Below are 21,850 nucleotides of genomic sequence, written 5' to 3'. Positions count from 1 at the left end.
GAATCACTTCTCTTCTTCAATCAAATTTTAAACTTTGCCAAATTGAGTTGTTCTGCACAAAGAAAAATCAATTTCTATACCAGCTATATTCTCTAATACATTTAACATATTAATTTCACTCTGTATAAGGTTTCTTCTTTATATGGATATCAAAAAGAATATTTAAAAGATTTCATCTTTGCAAACAATATATCAAATACACAACAAATACTTTTTTTTTTCTTTGGTGATTTCTGGCCAGGGATGGGTTTGAACCCACCACCTCCGGCATATGGGACCGGCGCTCCACTCCTTGAGCCACAGGCACCACCCAAATACTTTTATTTTTATTAAAAAGCCTGGGACAGATTAATAGGTTTGTCCAAGATCTAAGAGCAGTAAGTGAAGTAGTATTGGACATTCATGTGATGGTTCCTAACCCATAAACTCTTTTGATTAATGTACCTTTAGTGTACAGTTACTTTGTGTTCTTCTCTGTGTCCCTCTGCTTAAATCCCCAGGGGTACACATTCCATTTTGAGTCCATTTTCTACTTGATGATAGGAAATTTGAACAAATAGGAGTTTGGGAGAGGAAAGAAGGAATCCTTGGCTTTCTCTGTCCTCTGGTTTCCCTTGGCAGGTGCTAGGTTTATCAAGTGAGCTGGAGCAGTGGTGCACCATCACTAGTGTTCACTGCAAATGTTTGCTATCATGCAAAGATAATCATCTCATTTTTTGCAGGACGGATTTCTTTGTATTAATTTTTTCTCTTTGATTTCTCAAGTTTGTGCTGTGAAATAATATATGCTACAAATAATGATGAAAATGAATCTATTGTGCAAATATCAAATGGTAACGACACTTACTTTTCCTTTTTTTCATAATTTTCATAATTTCTATGTGTTTTCTAAGAAATACATATAAGGTGAGAACTGAGTTTTTGAACTTGCCACCATGTGCTTACATTAGCAGCACTGTACAAAAAACTCAGCAAAGTTATGTGATATTGGTACATCAGTATCTCGGGGTTTTGTTTTAGTCTATGTGAGGTGGTGTATATAGGAGTATGTCTACTATTATTTTTGCATGTTTCTGTGTGTCACGGCAATATCAGAGCATGAATTAGAGAAATGAACAAATATTTGCAATTTTATTGTTAAACTTGACAAGAGTAGAAGTGATATCAGGGACATGCTAGCCCAAGTTTATGGGCTTAAGGTGATAAAAAAAATTAGCCATGTACAAATGGATTAGATATTTCTCTGAGAGAAGATAAAGCATCACTGATGAAGATTGGTCAGGGCATAGAGGAATGAGCAGAACTAACAAAAGTTTGAAAAAATTCATTGAAGGGGCTTAAAATTCATAATCTTTATTTGACTGTGCATAACTGACCAAGGAAACGTTGACAGAAATAGGACGATCTTGGCCACCACTCATGGCCCTTGTATCATGATAGTGAACCAGTTTGCTTGACACTGTGAGGGAGTTTTAGCTAGTAAACTAATAACTGTATTGGAACACCCTCCTTATTCACCTGATCTGGCCCTGAATGACTTTTTTTTACCCTCACATAGAGAAAATATAAACAATTAATGACATCCAAATCATCAAATGTAATACCACACCTTTGATGGACATTACAGAAAAGAGTTCCAAAATTGCTTTGAAGGGCACATTAGGCACCGACATCAGGGCATAGCTTTCCCAGTTGAGTACATCCAATGTGATCATGGAGATATTCAGGAATGAGTTATGTAACATGGTTGTCATACTGTAAAAATGTACGTTATTTTCTGGGCACTGTGGGTAGGTCACACCCATAATACTACTACTCTACTTGGTAGAGGCGGGTGATTGCGTGAGCTGAGCAGTTCAAGATCAGCCTGAGCAACAGTGAGACCTCGTCCCTAATAAAAATACAAAAACTAGCTGCACATAGTGGAGCATGCCTGTGGTTCCAGCAACTTGGATGACTGATTCAAGAGGATCACTTGAACCCAGGAGATTGAAGTTGCAGTGAGCTATGATGCAATGGCACTCTACCCAGGGCAACAGAGTGGGACTCTGTTTCAGAAAACAAAAGCAGCAAACAAAATGTAAGTCATCCATGTAACTAGGCTGTAGCAATTGGGAGAGAAGTCTGTTGTTTGATGGCAGCAGGCAGTTAGAGCCCTGGCCTTTATTGCCCAAGCACACACAGCTTCCTATTACCCTGTAATTCTTTACCTTGCACCAAGTGGAAAATAAACTCCAAGCAGCCACAAAAAATAAAAATAAAATAAACTCAACTTATACAGGCCATTAAGAGGGGAAAAATCTCCCCTTTTCTCCAACCTCACTTCATTCCTAGAAGACGCTATTAACAGTATTTATTCTTCTGGATACTTTGTATGCATTTATAAATACACAGATTTTTTAAAAATAAATTATATGATTCTACATTGTTTTTTATTTACTGCTTCCAACATTTACTTTGTTGACATCTATATCTCAGTGCACAATATTGTAGCTTACTATTTGTAATATCTTTTTTAAATTTTATTTATAATCAGCAGTTTATTATTTTGAAGTCAATCTCATAAACACAAACATAGTGATTTTACAAATTCTTTAAACAAAAGTTCTTATATCCTGATCCTAAAGCATCTTGTAATAGATTACAGTAAAAACAATGTTAAGGAAAAAAAGGTCTCCTGGTGATAGAAAACTTAAGAAAACAAAAAGCATTCCTACCCTCAATGAATACCCAACAATAAAAAAAAAAGCATTCCTAGAAAGTTAACAATAAATAACACTGTAAAAAAAAGCACCCCTCCCTTTATTAAAAAAAAAAATCACTAGCTCAAGTAATTTGTCAACTAATAAAAAGCATACATGAAGTAAAATATTAATTTTTAAAATATCTGACCACATAATGGGCATGTTCAATTTTTTAAATATTTTAACTTTTTGATTACTTCAATATTAAACACCCAGCTTTTCTCAGGAAGCTGTTGTGAACCCAGGTATTATTTTGGCTGTATAAAAATCAATAATCCTGCTCAGTCGGTAAGGCGCTGGCCCCATATACCGAGGGTGAGGGGTTCAAACCCAGCCCCTGCCAAACTGCAACCAAAAAATAGCCGGGCGTCATGGCGGACGCCTGTAGTCCCAGCTACTCGGGAGGCTGAGGCAAGAGAATCGCTTAAGCCCAGGAGTTGGAGGTTGCTGTGAGCTGTGTGAGGCCACAGCACTCTACCGAGGGCCATAAAGTGAGACTCTGTCTCTACAAAAAAAAAAAAAAAATTAATAATCCTGTTTTCTTTCTCTCTCTCTTTTTTGTTTTTTTAAAAAGCAGAATAAAGATATAATTCCCTTTAAATAATATTCATCTTGGGTGGTGCCTGTGGCTCAGTAGGTAGGGCGCTGGCCCCATATACTGAGGATAATGGGTTTGATCGTGGCCCCGGCCAAACTGTAACAAAAAAAATAGCCGGGTGTTGTGGTAGGCACCTGTAGTCCCAGCTACTCGGGAGACAGAGACAAGAGAATCACCTAAGCCCAGGAGTTGGAGGTTGCTGTGAGCTGTGACACTGCAGCAGTCTACCTAGGGCCATAAAGTGAGACTCTGTCTCTAAAAACAATCGAACAAACAAACAAAAAAAACCCCACTCATCTTAATATTAAGTATCTTCCATTTTGCTTCATTACCAGAGACAGTGTTTTCAAGAACTTGATCTTTCTATGTTTATTTTTATTTTTATAACAACTTTCCTATTTGCTTATATTCATACAGAAAAATATGAGGATAGACAGATTTAAGAAAATAAAAATTATCCAGTATCATACCTTCTGCCTAATACAATAACAAGATTATACACATTTCCATCTAGTCTTTTTGTACATTTAAACAGCATTTTAAAACAAGTACTATAAAATTTTTCATATTCCTTCTTTCATTTCATATTACAGGAGCAACCATTTCTTCAGGACATCGAAATAATTATGTGAAAAGGAATCTTGGGTTGGCTGATTCATTATCTAATTATTACTAATTAAAATTTACCCCCAATTGTTGAGTACTCTGATTATTTTAAATACTTGCCATTAAACACTATTATACACTCTTCTTCATACAAAATGTTTTGCATCTGATAAATTTTTAAAGAGAAATTCCCAGGACGACCCAGCACAAAGTATGTTAGGTATTTTTAAGCCATTTGATGCATTTTTACCACATTGCCCTCCACAAATATTTTACCAGTTTACAGTCATATCAATAAATAACCAGAGTCCCATTTCTTCCTCATATTCCATGGGCAACATAGCAAACTGGATATAACCTATAGATAAACTTTTATTGTTGCAAATTTAATAGACAGAAGAATGGTATCTTCTTAGTGTTTTGTTTCTAAAACGTAAAAACTTTCCCCACATTTACTGGTCGTTTGCTTTTCTTCTGTATTCTGAAGCCATTCAGGTCCTTTAGAAATGTCTCATACACACAACATGTTGTCTTTCTTATCACAGAAAAGGGCATGAAAACTGCATATCTTTCCCATGTTTTTGAAGTTAAGCAAAAAGTTCCAAAGCAACTGGAGTTAGAAAGCCTTCTGGGCAGCCATGCTATTTTAATGTCTTGGTAATAAAACAGAAAACTGGGCCATATTCTTCAGATTACAGAGGGCTTCTGACCATTCCATGGACCCTATCTGAGGAATGGTGGTGAGAAGTAAACTTTTGGCTTTATTGGCATTTTCTTTCTGGGTCTTTAAGACCCGGTCCACGGAAACTGCTTCCTCGTGCTCCTTCCAGCAATCATAATCTGTTGCCATGGTGATACTTGCATAGCAGATTCCAGCCTCCTTGGCAAGAACCACTTCTGGAACTGTGGTCATGTTGATGACATCCGCCCCCCCAGGTGCGGAACACAAGGCTTTCTGGCCGGGAGCTAAAATGAGGTCCTTCAGTTATCACCATTGTCCCCTTTGAGTGACACCCGAGTCCAAGCTTCTTAGCAGTCTCGATGAGGACCTCTCTCATTTTGGGGCAAAAGGCTCAGCCATGGGAAAGTGGCACACTCCTCTGGTACAGGAATGACTTCCATCATAGAAGGTCTGAGGCCTCATGGTGGTCCTGTGGATGAACTGATCGATAATGACGATAGTACCAGGCGGAATCTCCTCCCTCAAGAAACCACACGCTGTGGTCACTATGACATGTGTACATCCTTCTTCCTTCAAAGCCCAGATGTTTCCCGGGTAGTTGATTTTTGAAGGCATGATGGTGTGCTGCCTCCCATGCCTTGCATGCAGAACACAATCAACATTTTTAATCTTCCCCCAAATTAAGGTATCATATGGCTTGCCAAATGGAGTATCCACATATTTTTCAGTTCTTCCTTCTAAAATTTCTGGATCATCCAGTCCTGTGCCACCAATTATTCCAATCTTCACTGCGGAGGCAGCGGCACTTGAGGCCATGTGTGAGCGGGGAAACTGCAGTGGACCAGTGGCGGGGCCAACGGGACCAAGCCGGCAGAGGAACAGCAGTAAGGAAGCTATTTGTAATATCTTGACCAAAGTGGGTATCCATTCAGTCAGCTAGGGAGGGGGAAAAATTTATTTTAGTTCACACTTTTTTGAAAAAGGTTATAGTTATATTAGAAGTTTTTTGACTGGGGGTGTAGGAGGATGGCAGACCAGAAGAATCATTCAGCTGAGCTCTCCTAGTATGACTGTGGCAAAAGAACCCAGCCATACCTGGATCAGGGAACTTACCTGGAATTGTAGCTCAGGAAGCACAGTGAAGAGTTACTGAGCTGAATACAGTGTATGATCTGGAGCAGTGGAAATGTGACTCATTAGAGAAGTGTTTGCTATGGCCTGGATCAGCAGCTGTCCTCTCACCCCCATGTCTGGGAACAGAGAAAGCCTTTTCTGAGTTTTTGTTTTGGGGGGGGTGCACTTTGAGTGGAAAACTTGGCAGAGTGGGCAGACTCAAACAGTATACAGTAAACAGATTTGAATAGCGGTTGGAGTGGATTTGCCATCCATTTGGTTGCTGGCGAGACAGCCATACTGGGAAGGTCTTGGCAGTCAAGGGGTTGACATTGCAGAAAGATTGTGAGAAGGTCCTAGCAGGTGCCTAAAACACAATCCTCTTCATTCTGCCTGCTGGGATCAAAACTCCACTCTTGGGACAGGCTGAGGGATTCTCACATCCCACAGGAACTGGTGTCAGGGATCAGTTTGAGACCTGCCTCTGAACAATTCTGCAGAGCTTTAAGATTCCAACCTGGTAGGGTCTGAATGCTGAGGAAACAATCAGGTGATCACTGAGGGCAACTAAGTTAAGAATAAGAACTACAACCATTACTGGCTGTTTTATCAATTGCCTAGAAAGCCACAGTGCCATCTGATATCCCGGTGACATATTGCAACCTATATATTCCTGTTAAAGTTGGTCCTTTCTGTACTCTCTCACATCTCTCTCTTTCGACATATATGTATATATATATACACACACACATACATTTTGTCAGTATATTTTATTTTTATTTCTATTTTTTCTTTTACAATTCTTTATTGATTTTTTTAATCTTTCCTATGTTGCTGAGGTTGCTGCAGTTTTTGGCTAATTGAGTATTTTTGTTTTGTGCTGCTGTGTTCTGTTTAGTTTTTGCTAATTAGTTTGGTTGGTTCTTTTCTTAACTTTCATTTTTACTTTCATGAACAGCAAGTACTCCTGCATTTTTTGTCACAATATTTTAGCCTCATTTATTCTCTCTATTTCATTCCTCTTCATTCTCTCTTTTAATAGAGACTCTTCTACTTTCCTCATCTTTCCCACATAAATTGCTCTTGCAACAGATAAGATATCACCTCCTTTTTGGGTGTTTCTTTTCTTTCCTTTTTCTTTCCCTCTCCTTTTTTTGATGCAACTGTATTTTTAATTTTTTTTATATATCCTTATTCTATTGTTATTGTTTTTTTCCTTTTCTTTTTTTTTTTTTTGCTGAGTGCGGGGGTGAATGACTGTGGTCAGGCAGGGAGGTCATGGCCATAGTCTAGCTCAAGGAGGCCAAGGCATCATGGTGTAGGGAGCACTTCTACCCTGGACTCTGAGAAGACAGTGTTGGCAAGTCCACACTGTAGAATTTTACAATTTTTTTCGTTTTTATTAATTTTTTCTTTCTTGTTTTTTGTTTTTGCTCTTTTCATTCTCTTCCTATTTTTGACAGAGAAAGAGTTTGTATTTTCTCAGGCTGGTAAGGAGCTCCTGATTTCAAGGGACCCACCAAACCCAACCCCTCAAAATTCTTGAATTACAGGCAAAGCTTTAATATCATGCCAATTAATACCATGTCTTCTATCACTCTCATTCTCTGTTCCTGTCCCCATTCTCTCCTGTTTTTCAATCCCTTTCTTTCATCCCCTTTCCCTTTTTCCTATTTCTTTTCTTTTTATCTTTCCTTCTTTTTTCTTCTTTGTTTCTTTTCCTCTTGTTTCTCCATGGTTGTACTTTACCATTCTCTTCCTTTTGACCTAAGCTCTGAGACAAGGTAATTTGAAGCAAAGGAGGAAGTGAGAAGGAAAAAGGAAAACAAGGAGGATAAATGAGAAGTAACCAACAGAAATCTTTGGGCAATATGAAAAAGCAAAACAGAGGCACTCCCTCATGGGACCATGAGGCAGCCACTGCACAAGACTCCACCTATTAAAAAAATGGATTTAACATAACAGGAATTTAAAATATGGATGATAAAGAGAATAAAAGGAATGGATGAGAAAATGGAAAGACAGAACCAAAAGTCACATGAGAGATATGTAGAATATACAAAGGGTAGGGTAGAGCTTAAGTAAATGAAGGAGACAATTAGGGAATGTAAAGACACAGTGGAAAGTATCAAAAATACATTAGACCATGGAGAAGAAGGAAACTCAGAGGTAGAGGATAAAGTTTTCAAGTTAAACAAAGTAGTCAAATAGGCAGAGAAGTAGAGAGAGAAAGCAGAATAGTCCACATAGAGAACTATGAGAGTCCATAAAGCATTCAAAGATATGAGTAATAGGCATCCCCAAAGGGGAAGAAGGTTGTCTTGGAATGGAAGCACTACTGGAGATTATCATAAATGAAAACTTCTCAAGTTTTACTAAGATCCCAATACACTCCTTTCAGGTGGATATTGAACTCTAGGTCATCTTAAATCAAACAGAGCTTCTCCAAGACGCATCCTAATGAACATGTCTAAAGTCATGATGAAAGAAAAAATTCTGCAAGCAGCCAGGAGTAAGCCCCAACTTACCTACAGAGGCAGAGCCATTAAGATGACAGCAGACTTTTCAGCTAACATTTTTCAAGCCAGAAGAGAATGGTCATTTACCTTCAACATTCTGAAAATAAACAATTTTTAATCCAGAATTCTGTATCTTGCTAAATTAAGCTTCCAAATTCATGGAGAAATAAAATCTTTTGCAGATATAGAAGCATTGAGGAAATTGACCCCAACACAATGAGCTGTAGAGTAAATATGTAGACCTGTTCTCAACCCTGACTGCCAGGAAAGTAAACATCCAGAAGCTAAAGGTCAAAACTTAGCTTCCAGTGGCACAAAGGATAAAACTATACAATGGACTTTCACAAAATAAGATGAATTGAACTCCACCACACATATCAATTCTCTCAGTATATGTCCACAGATTGTATTCACCACTAAAGAAGCACAAGCTGGGTGATTGGATAAAAACTGCACATGCCATCCACATGCTGTGTCCAGGAAAAACACCTATCTTTGAGAGACAAAGCAAGACTCAGCATTAAAGAATGGAAAACAGTATTTCAAGGAAATGGAAATCAGAAGAAAGGAGGGATTACAATCTTATTTCAAATGCAAGCAGATTTAAAGCAACTGAAGTTAAGAAAGACAAAGATGGACATTTTATACTGGTCAAATGAACACTAAAACAAGACTACAATTCAATTTTAAATATTTATGCACCCAACCTAAATGCTCTCATATTTATGAAATAGACCTTGATAGGTCTGAACAATATGATATGCCATAACACCATAATAGCTAAGGAATTTCACACCCCTCTGACGGAACTAAACAGATCCTCTAAACCAGTGGTTCTCAATCTTCCTAATGCCACGCCCCTTTAATACAGTTTGTTATCACAGTTTGTGATAATGCCCACACATGAGGAGCAGTGTCTTGGTTCCTAAGATCATCAGAAATGTATGGTCCATTTCACCCCTGTGAAAGGAAAAAGGGTCGTTCGACCCCCAAACAGAAACTAAACAAAGATACAAAGGACTTAAATGTGAGCCTAGAACAGATATGATTAATAGACATATATAGACCACATCATCCTAAAGCTAAAGAATGTACACTTTTGTTGTCAGCTCATGGTATATACTCAAAAATCAACCATATCCTTAGGATACAAATCAAACCTCAGCAAAATTAAAAGAATAGAAATTATTAGATATTCTGTGTATCTTCTCAGACCACAAGGCAATAAAGGTGGAACTCAATTCCAACAAAAACGTTCTTCCCCCCACAAAGGCATGGAAATTAAACAACTTTCTGTTGAATGACAGTTGGGTTTACAAGGACATAAAATAGAAAATCACTGAATTCTGTACACAACAACAATGAAGACACAAGTTACCCAAAGCTATGGGATAAAGCAAAAATAGTCGTAAGAGGGAAATTATCACACTAAACCCCTACATTCCACTAAACAGACAGAAAGCACATCAACAAACTCATAAGCCATCTTAGAGAATAGGAAAAAGAACTATCTAATTCTAAACCCAGACGAAGAAAAGAAATAATCAAAATTACATTAGAGATTAATAAAATTGTAAACAAAAGAATCATTCAGAAAATTAAAGGAACAAAAAGTTGGTTTTTCAAAAAAGTAAATGAAATTGATAAACCTTTGGTCCAATTATCTAGAAATAGAAAAGTAAAATCTCTAATAACCTCAATCAGAAACAACAAAGAGGAAATAACAGATAACAGAAAGATAGAAGAGATCATCTCTGAGTACTGCAAGAAACTCTATGCTCAGAAATTGGACAATGTGCGGGGAAATGGATCAATACATGGAATCACACCCTTTTCTAGACTTGAACAAGATGAAATAGATCCTTGAACAGACCTATATCAAGAACTGAGAACAAAGAAACAATGAAAAATCTTCCAACAAAAACATGCCCTAATCCAGATGGCTTCACCACAGAATACTATCAAACCCTCAAAGAAGAGCTTACACCAACACTACAGAAATTATTCCAAAAAAACTGAGAAGGAAGGAATCTTCCCCAACGTATTTTATGAAGCAAAGTTCACCCTGATACCAAAATGAGGGAAATACATAAATACAAAGGAGAACTTCAGACCAATTTCATTAATGAATATAAGTGCAAAAATTCTGAATAACATCCTAGCCAATAGGTGGCTCCTGTAGCTCAGTGGGTAGGGCACAGGCCACATACACTGAGTCTGGTGGGTTCAAATCTGGCCCAAGCCAGCATAAAAACAACAATGACAACTGCAACAACAACAGCCAAAATAGCAGGCATTGTGGCAGGCACCCATTGTCCAAGCTACATGGTAGGCTGAGGCAAGAGAATCAGTTAAGCCCAAAAGTTAGAGGTTGCTGCTAGCTGTGATGGCACAGTACCCTACACAGGGCAACAGCTTGAGGCTGTCTCAAAAAAAAAAAAAAAAAAAAATCCTAGCCAATACATTGCAGCTCCACATTAAAAAAAAAAAAAAAAAAATTAGCATGATGAAGTAGGTTTCATCTCAGGGGTTGCAAGGCTGATTTAATATGTGCAAATGTAATTCACCATATCAACAGAAGCAAAATAAAAGAACATTTGATTCTCTCAATAGGTCCAGAAAAAACATCCAATAAAATTCAGCATCTTTTTCTAATTAGAACATTTAACATTATAGGCATAGGTGGCACATTTCTTAAACTGATCAAAGACATCTATGACAAACTCACAGCTAATATTATAATGAATAGAGTAAAACTGAAAGCTTTTCCACTTAGAACTTGAATTAGACAAGGTTGTCCTCTATAGCCATTCTACTCAACATAGTGCTAGAAGTTCTAGCCAGTACAATCAGGCAAGAGAAAAAAATAAAGGGCAGCTGAATGACGGCAGAGAAGGTCAAACTCTCGCTCTTTGCCAATGGTGTTATCTTATACTTAGAGAACCCCAAAGACTCAACCACAAGACTTTTGGAAGGATCAGGAAATATAATAAAGTCTGAGGATATAAAATCAATGTCCACAAATCAGTAGCCTTTGTATATGCCAATAACAGCCAAGATGAGAAGCTAATCAAAGACACAATTCCCATCACAGTGGCTTAAAAAATGAAATAACTAGGAATACACCTAACCAAAGAGGTGGAGGAGCTTTACAAAGAAATTACAAAACCGTAAGACAAGAAAGAGCAGAAGATATTGACAAATAGGAGAACATACCATGCTCTTGGCTGGGAAGTATCATTATTGTCAAAATGTCTATACTTCCCAAAACAATCTATGGATTCAATGCAATCCTAATGAAAATACCACCATCATAGTTGTAAGATTTGGAAAAGATAATTCTTTGTTTTATATGGAATCAGAAAAAGGCAATTCTTAGTAACAAAAACAAAGCCAGGGTTATCTCCGTACCAGACTTTAGGCTATATTACAAGTCCATAGTGATCAAATCAGCATGCTATTGGCACAAAAATAGAGGCATTGACATTTGAAACAAAACAGAAAACCGTGAGATGAAACTAACATCTTATAGTCACCTGATATTTGATAAACTGAACAAGAACATACACTGGAGAAAAGGATCCCTAGTCAATAAATAGTGTTGGGAGAACTGAATAACCACACCTAAGAGACTGAAACTGGATCTGCGCTTGTCACCACTCACAAAAATGTATTCAAGAAGACTTCCATGGCAATTGTAACAACAAAAATAACAAATGGAACTTAATTAAACTGAAATGCTTATATACACCTAAGGAAATGACAAATAAAGCAAACAGACAACCTGCAGAATGGGAAAAGATATCTGCATATTATGAATCTGACAAAAGCATGATATCTAGGATCCACAGAAAACTCAAATTAGTTAACAAAAAAGACTGAAATTGGACCCACACCTTTCACCATTAACTAAGATAGACTCTCATTGGATTAAAGATTTAAACTTAAAACATGAAACTATAAAAATACTAGAGGAGAATGCAGGGAAAACCCTTGAAGAAATTGGTCTGGGTGAGTATTTCATGAGGAGAACCCCCCGGGCAATTGAAGCAGCTTCAAAAATACACTACTGGGACTTGATCAAACTAAAAAGCTTCTGCACAGCTAAGAACACAGTAAGCAGAGCAAGCAGACAGCCCTCAGAATGGGAGAAGATATTTGCAGGGTGTATCTCTGACAAAGGTTTAATAACCAGAATCCACAGAGAACTCAAACGCATCAGCAAGAAAAAAACAAGGGATCCCATCGCAGGCTGGGCAAGGGATTTGAACAGAAACTTCTCTGAAGAAGACAGGCGCAAGGCCTTCAGACATATGAAAAAATTCTCATCATCTTTAATCATCAGAGAAATGCAAATCAAAACTACTTTCAGATACCATCTAACTCCAATAAGACTAGCCTATATCACAAAATCTCAAGACCAGAGATGTTGGCGTGGATGCGGAGAAAAGGGAACACTTCTGCACTGCTGGTGGGAATGCAAATTAATACATTCCTTTTGGAAAGATATATGGAGAACACTCAGATATCTAAAAATAGATCTGCCATTCGATCCTGTAATTCCTCTGCTGGGCATATACCCAGAAGACCAAAAATCACAACATAACAAAGATATTTGTACCAGAATGTTTATTGCAGCCCAATTCATAATAGCTAAGTCGTGGAAAAAGCCCAAGTGCCCATCGATCCACGAATGGATTAATAAATTGTGGTATATGTATACCATGGAATACTATGCAGCCTTAAAGAAAGATGGAGACTTTACCTCTTTCATGTTTACATGGATGGAGCTGGAACATATTCTTCTTAGTAAAGTATCCCAAGAATGGAAGAAAAAGTACCCAATGTACACAGCCCTACTATGAAACTAATTTGGGACTCTCACATGAAAGCTATAACCCAGCTACAACTTAACAATAGGGGGAAGTGGCAAAGGGGAAGGGGGTGGCTAGAGGGAGGGGGATCGGTGGGATCACACCTGTGGTGCATCTTACAGGGGTATTTGCGAAACTTGGTAAATGTAGAATGTAAATGTTTTGGCACAGTAACTGAGATAACGCCGGAAAGGCTATGTTAACCACTGTGATAAAAATGTGTCAAATGGTTTATGAAGCGAGTGTATGATGCCCCATGATCATATCAATGTATACAGTTATGATTTAATAAAAAAAAATAAAAAAAAAGACCCCCAAGTCCCATATATACTGGGCAAGAGACATGAACCGAACCCACTGTAAAGAAGACAGACAAATGGCTAACAAACATACAAAAAATGCTCATCATCCCCAATTATCAGAGAAATGCAAATCAAAACTTTTGTGAGATATCACCTACCCCAGTGAGAATGGCCCACATCACAAAGTCTCAAAGCTGCAGATGCTGGCATGGACGTGGAGACAAACACTTTTATACTGCTGGTAGGACTGCAAATGAATACAACCTTTTCAGAAGTGTCTTGAGATTCCTCAAAGAACTCAGGTTGGACTTCCCATTTGATCTTGCAATCCCATTATTAGGCATCTACCCAGAGGAAAAGAAATCATTTTATCATATGGACATTTGCACTAGACTATTTTTTGCAGCTCAATTTGCAATCTCCAAAATGTGGGAACAACCTAAATGCCCACCGACCCAGGAATGGATTAACAAGCTGTGGTATGTGTATATATACCATTATATATCTCCATTAAAAAAGATGGAGACTTTACATCTTTTGTATTAACCTGAATGGAGGTGGAACACATTCTTCTTAGTAAAGCATCACAAGAATGGAGAAGCAAGAATCCAATGGACTCAATTCTAATTTGAATGCAGTAAGTGTGTTAATACAAGGGGTGGGGGAGGGGAACGAGGGGGAAGTGAAGGAGAGGAAGCTGGGGAATGGAAGGTCATGGTGTATGGCATACCTCTTGACCATGGGACACAATTTTAAGAGGGCCATTATCTACCAAATGCAATCAGTGTACCTAATTGTGCCCTCAATGAATCCCAAAACATTAAAAAAAAAAAAAAAAAAAGAAGCTTGTTGGCTATTTCTGATTGGTTTAGCCTGTTATATATTTTTTAATATAGGTCTTCGCAAGATATATTTTTAGTTACATTTTGCTCCTGATTGCAAATTAAGCAAGTTTGAGATCACTACTGAGGCCTATTTCATGGATTCTCTATTGTAATTCAACAATTCTTAGTTTTTAAACTTCATGTCCCAACTCAACTGTAACATGTAAATTAAAAATGTAATTGCACCCCGTACACACTTGTGTCTGAAGACATGTTCTGGTTTTAAACTGATTTCTATATATCACCATTAAATTGTCCCTATTTTCTGGAACGATAAAGTGTCATCCCGCAACTCCAACAAGGACTGTGGGTTTGGGAAGCTCATGATGGGGACGAAGAAGAAGTGAAGAGACATCAGACCTGTAAATCACACAGGCAGTTACAACAAATTTTGTTGGATAAAATGCACACTTATCTAAAATAGTCAAAAACATCAATGTTGACCTCATTCTCTGTAATATGGAAATTATTCGGAAAAGTACAAAAGAAAGCCAAGCACTATTATTTTTCTAAATAAAAATTTAGTCCATTTATATAGTGAAGAATTGCATGATCACAGTGTGAAATGCCAATAAACGTATGTGAACAATATACAATAGTATGTAATACAAATAACAATGCCAGTATTCGATGTAATATATATATATATATATATATTTTTTTTTTTTTTTTTTTGAGACAGAGTCTCAAGCTGTCACCCTGGGTAGGGTGCCATTGTGTCATAGCTCACAGCAAACTCAAACTCTTGGGCTTAAGTAATTCTCTTGCCTCAGCCTCTCAAGTAGCTGGGACTACAGGCTCCCACCACAATGCCCTGCTATTTTTGTTTATAGTTGTCATTGTTGTTCAGCAGGCCTGGGCTAGATTTGAACCTGCCAGCTCCAGTGTATGTGGCTGGCACCCTAGCCACTGAGCTACACATACCGAGTCCAATTGAATATTCTATAGTAAAATGAGATCAATTGAAATGAATTAAGTGGCAAGAGGTTGATATTAGGTAAATAATATCACCCAGATAGAGGATAATTTCTTTTCTTTATGTTAGAACAATATGAAAAATGTGCAGAGAATCCATATTATGGATAACCATTTAATATGCCTTGTTGATATTTTATACAAAGGAAATATAAAGTAAACAACAGTGACAATGTAATTTCATCATGATTTCTTCAGAAAGAAAACATATGAACATTTTTTTCTAGAAAGTGCTATTAAAGTCAGTGGATAACGATTCTCCATGCACTGACATTAGAAGAGTGAAGATCTCCATCTTTGTCTGAATTAAGAATGAGGGCAACAATATGCACTCACTTTGCTGCTTCGTATATTACACAGAAACATGAATAATTAAACCATCATAGGTTCTTTTTTTTTTGTAGAGACAGAGTCTCACTTTATGGCCCTCGGGGTAGAGTGCCGTGGCCTCACACAGCTCACAGCAACCTCCAGCTCCTGGGCTTAAGCGATTCTCTTGCCTCAGCCTCCCGAGTAGCTGGGACTACAGGCGCCCGCCACAACACCCGGCTATTTTTTGGTTGCAGTTTGGCCGGGGCCAGGTTTGAACCCGCCACCCTTGGTATATGGGGCCGGCGCCTTACCGACTGAGCCACAGGCGCCGCCCCCGTCATAGGTTCTTAATTATAAACAATTGTAGGACTGTTATAAAACATCTAAAAGACATTAACTGTGCTATATGAATATAAAATTTGTCAGTAGTCCTCAAGGTAACTGAGAGTTCAACTTTCTAATTATATTGTTCAACTTCCTGTACTAGGACCTCCTCTGGTCCTGTTCTTGATTAAGTGTGTGTCCAAAATGGGGAATCTGGTACTCTGGAAAATTATGACAAGTATCACATCTTTGTCCTCGAACCTAGAGCTGCGTCTTCTGCTGAAGAGGGTCAGGAGCCCCCAGCTCAAGTCTCATCTGACCCACTGACAAACTGACCACCTGGTCAGGGATGGGGTGTGCCCATGTCCTTCCTAGGGGTATCTGTGTGTTTCTCCACTCAGGCTTGTATTTCTAGAATCAGATAGTGTAGAGAAGTGGTCCTCAGCAGGAAAGAAAGGCCAGCTAGGTGGCCATGCCGTATGTCTGCACTGCTTGCTCACAGGCCCCTTCATCCAGGTAAGCGAAAGAGCTGCTCTCAGATTAGTAGAAAATGTACCTGCTGTGATCACACCCTGGCTATGTCTTCACAAATGTCTTCAGACATAACATGGAGGAAAGTCACCGGACTTTTTTAACCTCACTGCAGGTGATCTCCAGGAAACTGCAATCTGGGCCATTTGGAACTGCAATCTGGACCACTTGCTGTGCCAGTGTGGTCTCCTAGTGCACACCTGCCATAGGAAACAGAGGTCTTCTCAATGGCCCTGCTCTGTACAATGTCAAAGAACTTTGCTTTCTTTTCCAAAGTCAAGCTGTGCTCATCTTGTAGCCAGTACTCTGTGTAGGAATCATGTGAATGAAACTCAGTAGAACAGTTCCCTCAGAGGATCATTCTGGAACCTTTCCAAGCACCCTCAGGTGAACCTCACTTGTCTTTCCTCTTTCTTCCTGACCTCCTCATTGTCCCAAAGCCTGAACTCCTCCTGAATTCTCTCTGAATGCAGGATACTAAAATCCTCTCAGCCACTGAGAAACCCACTTTCTGCCAATGCCCTGTATAAGTTATATGTTTGTCTGTTTGGGGGGACAAAAAAAAAACAAAATTCTACGTGGTGCTCTATCTTAGAAGCTGCCTTTGGAAATAATCTTTTTCCTGGAATTCCTCCATCTGAAGTGGGCCTTCATTCTGTGGATGAAATAAGTGTTTGTGTAAGCACCTCTAAGCCAACACCTTAGAAGCCCTACTCTATCCTAGACAATCAGGAGGTGAAGTTGTAAACAAAAGTTGATTCTTCTTTTTCCAGAGTCCAGAATCTGAGAGGTTCAGACTGTAAAAGAGCCTACAGTTTCCTCACCAGGGGATCCTGTGTAAATCCCTCTTCTGGCACTTCGTACCTGGAGGAATCAAATCTTCCTGGTCTAGCAGGCTTTGAGTATATTTTTCTTAATTCTCAGAACCCAGAGCCCATAGTCTATATCTGGTGCATTTTGCAGTTTATTCTCTCAACTGAAATTGTTCAGCTGTATCAAAGTAAAGAGGAAGAATATTCATCTAGGGGATTACAGCTGCATTCCTCAAAGATCCTGGGTGGCTATACACTATTCCCCCTTTCCAATCTCAGAATGAAACACTACCAAAGACACACTCTCAGGATCCCTGACTCTTATCCTCCTTCCAACTTCCAAGGCCTTCCCTTGCCTTTGGATGTGGTTCTTACAGGAATAATACTAGTGTCTTCCTGATCCTTCATATGATTGATTCTCTTTATGTGGGTCATTTTCTGTAAAGTAGGTCAGTTGAAAAGGGGGCTGGTCTGTGGGGCTTTGCCTAGAGAAGCACTAGGGATCAGTGCCTTCAGCTCCCAGTCCCATGTTGAAGCTCAAGTGAAACATCCCCTCTCTTACACATCAGATTGAGAGTGGGTTTCCCTTTGTTGGATTTTTTAGAAGCAGGTGTGGTGAAGACATTTTTTCTTTCTACCACTCATCATAACCTCAATAAAAGTATTTCATGTGATTGTACTGGGGACCTAGAAACAGATACAAGAAGATACTTTATGGGTTCTTGTTACAGTGTCATCAACCAGGATATCAAAGCCATAGGGTCATGCAAATAAATTCAGTGGCGCTCATTCACATCAGATTCCTGGATCAATTCTCCCATAGAAGTATTTAAGATCTTGGCCATATTTTAAGATGCAGAAGTAAGCAGAATACTGACACACGTATTTTCATTGTAGATGAAAAACATAGTGTTAAAAACTATATACATTGGCTCAGTGTCTATAGCTCAAGGGTCTAAGGCACCAGCCACATACACCAGAGCTGTTGGGTTTAAATACAGCCCAGGCCTGCCAAACAACAATGACAACTGCAACCAAAAATAGCCTGGTGTTGTGGCAGGCACCTGTAGTCACAGGTAGTTGGGAGGCTCAGGCAAGAGAATCGCTTAAGCCCAGGAGTTTGAGATTACTGTGAGCTGTGATGCTATGGCACTCTATCCAAGAAGAGAGCTTGAGGCTCTGTCTCAAAATAAAAATAAAAATAAAACTGTATACATAGATGTTATGAATTTTAAGTGCTTGGAAATGACCAATATTAAATTATATTGGATATTCACTATCCAATAAAGAAAATAAAGATAAAGCAAAAAAGTAAAAACAAGATAAAATATCCTAACCCATCTAGAAACTGACAGAGATGATCAGATGAAATTATATTGCTTTGAATTGATTAGAATCAATGCTATCCACAGTGACTACTGATTCAAAAGGCAGCAGAAAGTTCAGCTAGAGAGGAAACTTCTCCTCTACCTCACTTCAGCCATCCTGGGAGTTCCACTGTGTTCTGCCGATTTTATTCAGCATCCATAATTTCAGCAGATCAATTCAGCTTATTCATTATCATCATTCTTACACATTTTCGTGCTTTTTCCTTGTGTTTTCACTTAAAATGGGTTGTGGATAAGACTTCTGCCTCATGAATTTCCATCAGTCACCTAGTAGGCCTATTGCCTGTGTCTTGGCCTTAAAAGTGGGGGGGAAAGAAAAGTAAAAGAAGAATATTTAAAAGAGCCTGTCCCCTGCCCCACCCCACCCCCAAAAGAGTATCCTGATGCTACCCTTTTGGAAGTTGCCAGTGACTGATGCAGAGGCAGACTTCCTGTCCTTCCTACTTTCAATTCCCAGGAGATGTGGAAGAATTCTCAGGACAAAGTAAGGTGGTTGGGGGAACCTGTCCCTCAATGGGTGAGTTCAAATAAGGGCAAGAAACAATATGCAACAAAGAAGTCCTGGAATCTTCTGACTCCAGAGCCATGTAAGAAGACTCTCTGAAGGGACAAGGCAAAGGTGAGACATTTGAAGGGTTGAAGCCATCACTAGATATTATAATTTCAGTGTCTTCCATTCACTGTGTCTACAGCCTTCTCCTAGTATAGAGGGAGGAACTATATTGAAGTACACAGAGAGCGCAGTAGACATCAGAGTTCCTCACTCAGGGGCTCTTGCCACACCTGGAGGATCACTTTGTGCAGTTGTAGAGGAGTGAACTGAAACAGTATATGGCTGGTAGAATAACAATGAAGACTTAGTGAAGGTATGTCTTGATTGTGCATCAGAAACTGTGAAGAGCTGCCTGGAGTTGGAAGGTGGATATCACATTAGGGTAAGAGAAGTGTTGAGAAAGTTTGTAAGATCTTCAATGCTTTCTTCACTCCAAAATATAAGCAATGACTGTCTCCTTGTTTCCTATCCTCCAAGTGAAACAGCAAGTTGAGAAAAGTCTAGATATTTAACATAGATTGTCCTTCACGCAGGAGAAGCTGCAGAGAAACATCCTAGTATAGAAAATTTCAAGGAGACCTCAATTTTGGCACCAGCAACCAAAGGAGGGTGGACTCTGAGTGTATCTCTTTCCTCATTTGATGTTTATGGGTTCCCTGGTTTGTTTTATTTTTCTAAATTTCATTAATAGGGATTATTTAAAATACAGGGGATTGCAGGGCTGGGCATGGTGGCTCACGCCTATAATCCTAGCACTCTAGGAGGCCAGGGTGTGTGGATCATTTGAGCTCATGAATTTGAGGCCAGCCTGAGCAACAGTGAGATCCTTTTGCTAAAAATAGCTGGGCATAGTGGCAGGTACCTGTACTGCCAGCTGTTTGGGAGACTAAGGCAAGAGAATCACTTGAGCCCCAGACTTTGAGGTTTCTGTGAACTATGATGCCACTGCACTCTATGGAGGGCTACAAAATGAGCCTCTGTCTCAAAGACAAACAAAAAACAAACAAACAAACACAGGATGACCAAAATGATTTCTCACATACACATAACATGTATTTTCTTTCTTTTTTAGTCTCAGGGTTCCTTTACTTTTTTTTTTTTTATTGTTGGGGATTCATTGAGGGCACAATAGACCAGGTTAACTGATTGCATTTGTTAGGCAAAATCCCTCTTGCAATCGTGTCTTGCCCACAAAAGGTGTGGCACACGCCAAGGCCCCACCCCTTCACTCCTTCCCTCTCTCTGCTCTTCCTTTCCCCACCTCTCCCTCCTTCTTTCTCTCTCTGCTCTCCCCTTCCTCAACTCACACCATGTCCTTAATTGTCATTAATTGTCCTTATATCAAAATTGAATACATAGGATTCATGCTTCTCCATTCTTGTGATGCTTTACTAAGAATAATGTTTTCCACTTCCATCCAGGTTAATGCAAAGGATGTAAACTCTCCATTTTTTTAATGGCTGAATAGTATTCCGTGGTGTACATATACCGCCATTTAATCCATTAATCCATGTTAATTGATCCATTTGTTAATCCATTCCTTGGTTGGTGGGCATTTAGGCTGTTTCCAAATTTTGGCAATTGTAAATTGAGCTGCAATAAACAGTCTCGTGCAAGTGTCTTTATAATATAAGGATTTTTTTCCTTCTAGGTAGATGCCCAGTAATGGGATTGCAGGATCAAATCAGAGGTCTAGCTTGAGTTCTCTGAGGGTTCTCCATACTTCCTTCCAGAAAGGTTGTACTAGTTTGCAGTCCCACCAGCAGTGTAAAAGTGTTCCCTTCTCTCCACTTCCATGCCAGCATCTGCAGTTTTGAGATTTTGTGATGTGGGCCAGTCTTGCTGGGGTTAGATGGTGTCTCAGAGTGGTTTTGATTTGCATTTCTCTGATAGGGATGAGGAACATTTTTTCTTATGTTTGTTAGCCATTTGTCTGTCTTCTTTAGAGAAGGTTCTATTCATGTCTCTTTCCTGTTGATATATGGCATTGTTGGCTTTTTTTGTGTGGATTAATTTGAGTTCTCTATAGATCCTAGTTATCAAGCTTTTGTCTGATTGAAAATATGCAAATATCCTTTCCCATTGTGTAGGTTGTCTCTTTGCTTTGGTTATTGTGTCCTTAGCTGTACAGAAGCTTTTCAGTTTAATGAAGTCCCATTTCTTTATTTTTGTATTGTTGCAATTGCCATGGCAGTCTTCTTCATGAAGTCTTTCCCCAGGCCAATATCTTCTAGTGTTTTTCCTATGCTTTCTTTGAGGATTTTTATTGTTTCATGCCTTAAGTTGAAGTCCTTTATCCATCCTGAATCAATTTTTGTGAGTGGGGAAAGGTGTGGGTCCAGTTTCAGTCTTTTACATGTGGATATCCAGTTCTCTCAACACCATTTATTGAATAGGAAGTCTCTCCCCCAAGGTATGTTCTTGTTTGGTTTATCAAAGATTAGGTGGTTGTAAAATGTTAGTTTCATTTCCTGGTTTTCTATTCAATTCCAAATGTCTATGTCTCTATTTTGTGCCAGTACCATGCTGTCTTGACCACTATGGCTTTGTAGTACAGCCTAAAATCTGGTATGGTGATGCCCCCAGCTTTATTTTTATTACTAAGAACTGCCTTAGCTATACGGGATTTTTTC

The 21,850-nt window shown here is 38.8% G+C and overlaps 1 protein-coding gene and 1 pseudogene across 1 annotated transcript in view; one reads left to right on the top strand and one right to left on the bottom strand.

Annotated features, from left to right (window-relative positions):
* LOC128572814 (zinc finger protein 43-like) overlaps window positions 1–21,850 on the top strand; it is a 246,565-nt gene that overhangs the window by 67,844 nt on the left and 156,871 nt on the right. The gene's annotated exons all lie outside the window — the stretch shown is intronic.
* LOC128572822 (S-methyl-5'-thioadenosine phosphorylase-like) lies at window positions 4,595–5,446 on the bottom strand (annotated as a pseudogene).

The sequence above is a fragment of the Nycticebus coucang genome, chromosome 20 (genome assembly GCF_027406575.1).
Source record: "Nycticebus coucang isolate mNycCou1 chromosome 20, mNycCou1.pri, whole genome shotgun sequence".
In the NCBI taxonomy this organism is placed as follows: domain Eukaryota; kingdom Metazoa; phylum Chordata; class Mammalia; order Primates; family Lorisidae; genus Nycticebus; species Nycticebus coucang.
The sequence above is the reverse complement of the archived record's forward strand: the minus strand, read 5'-3'. Positions and strand labels throughout refer to the sequence as shown.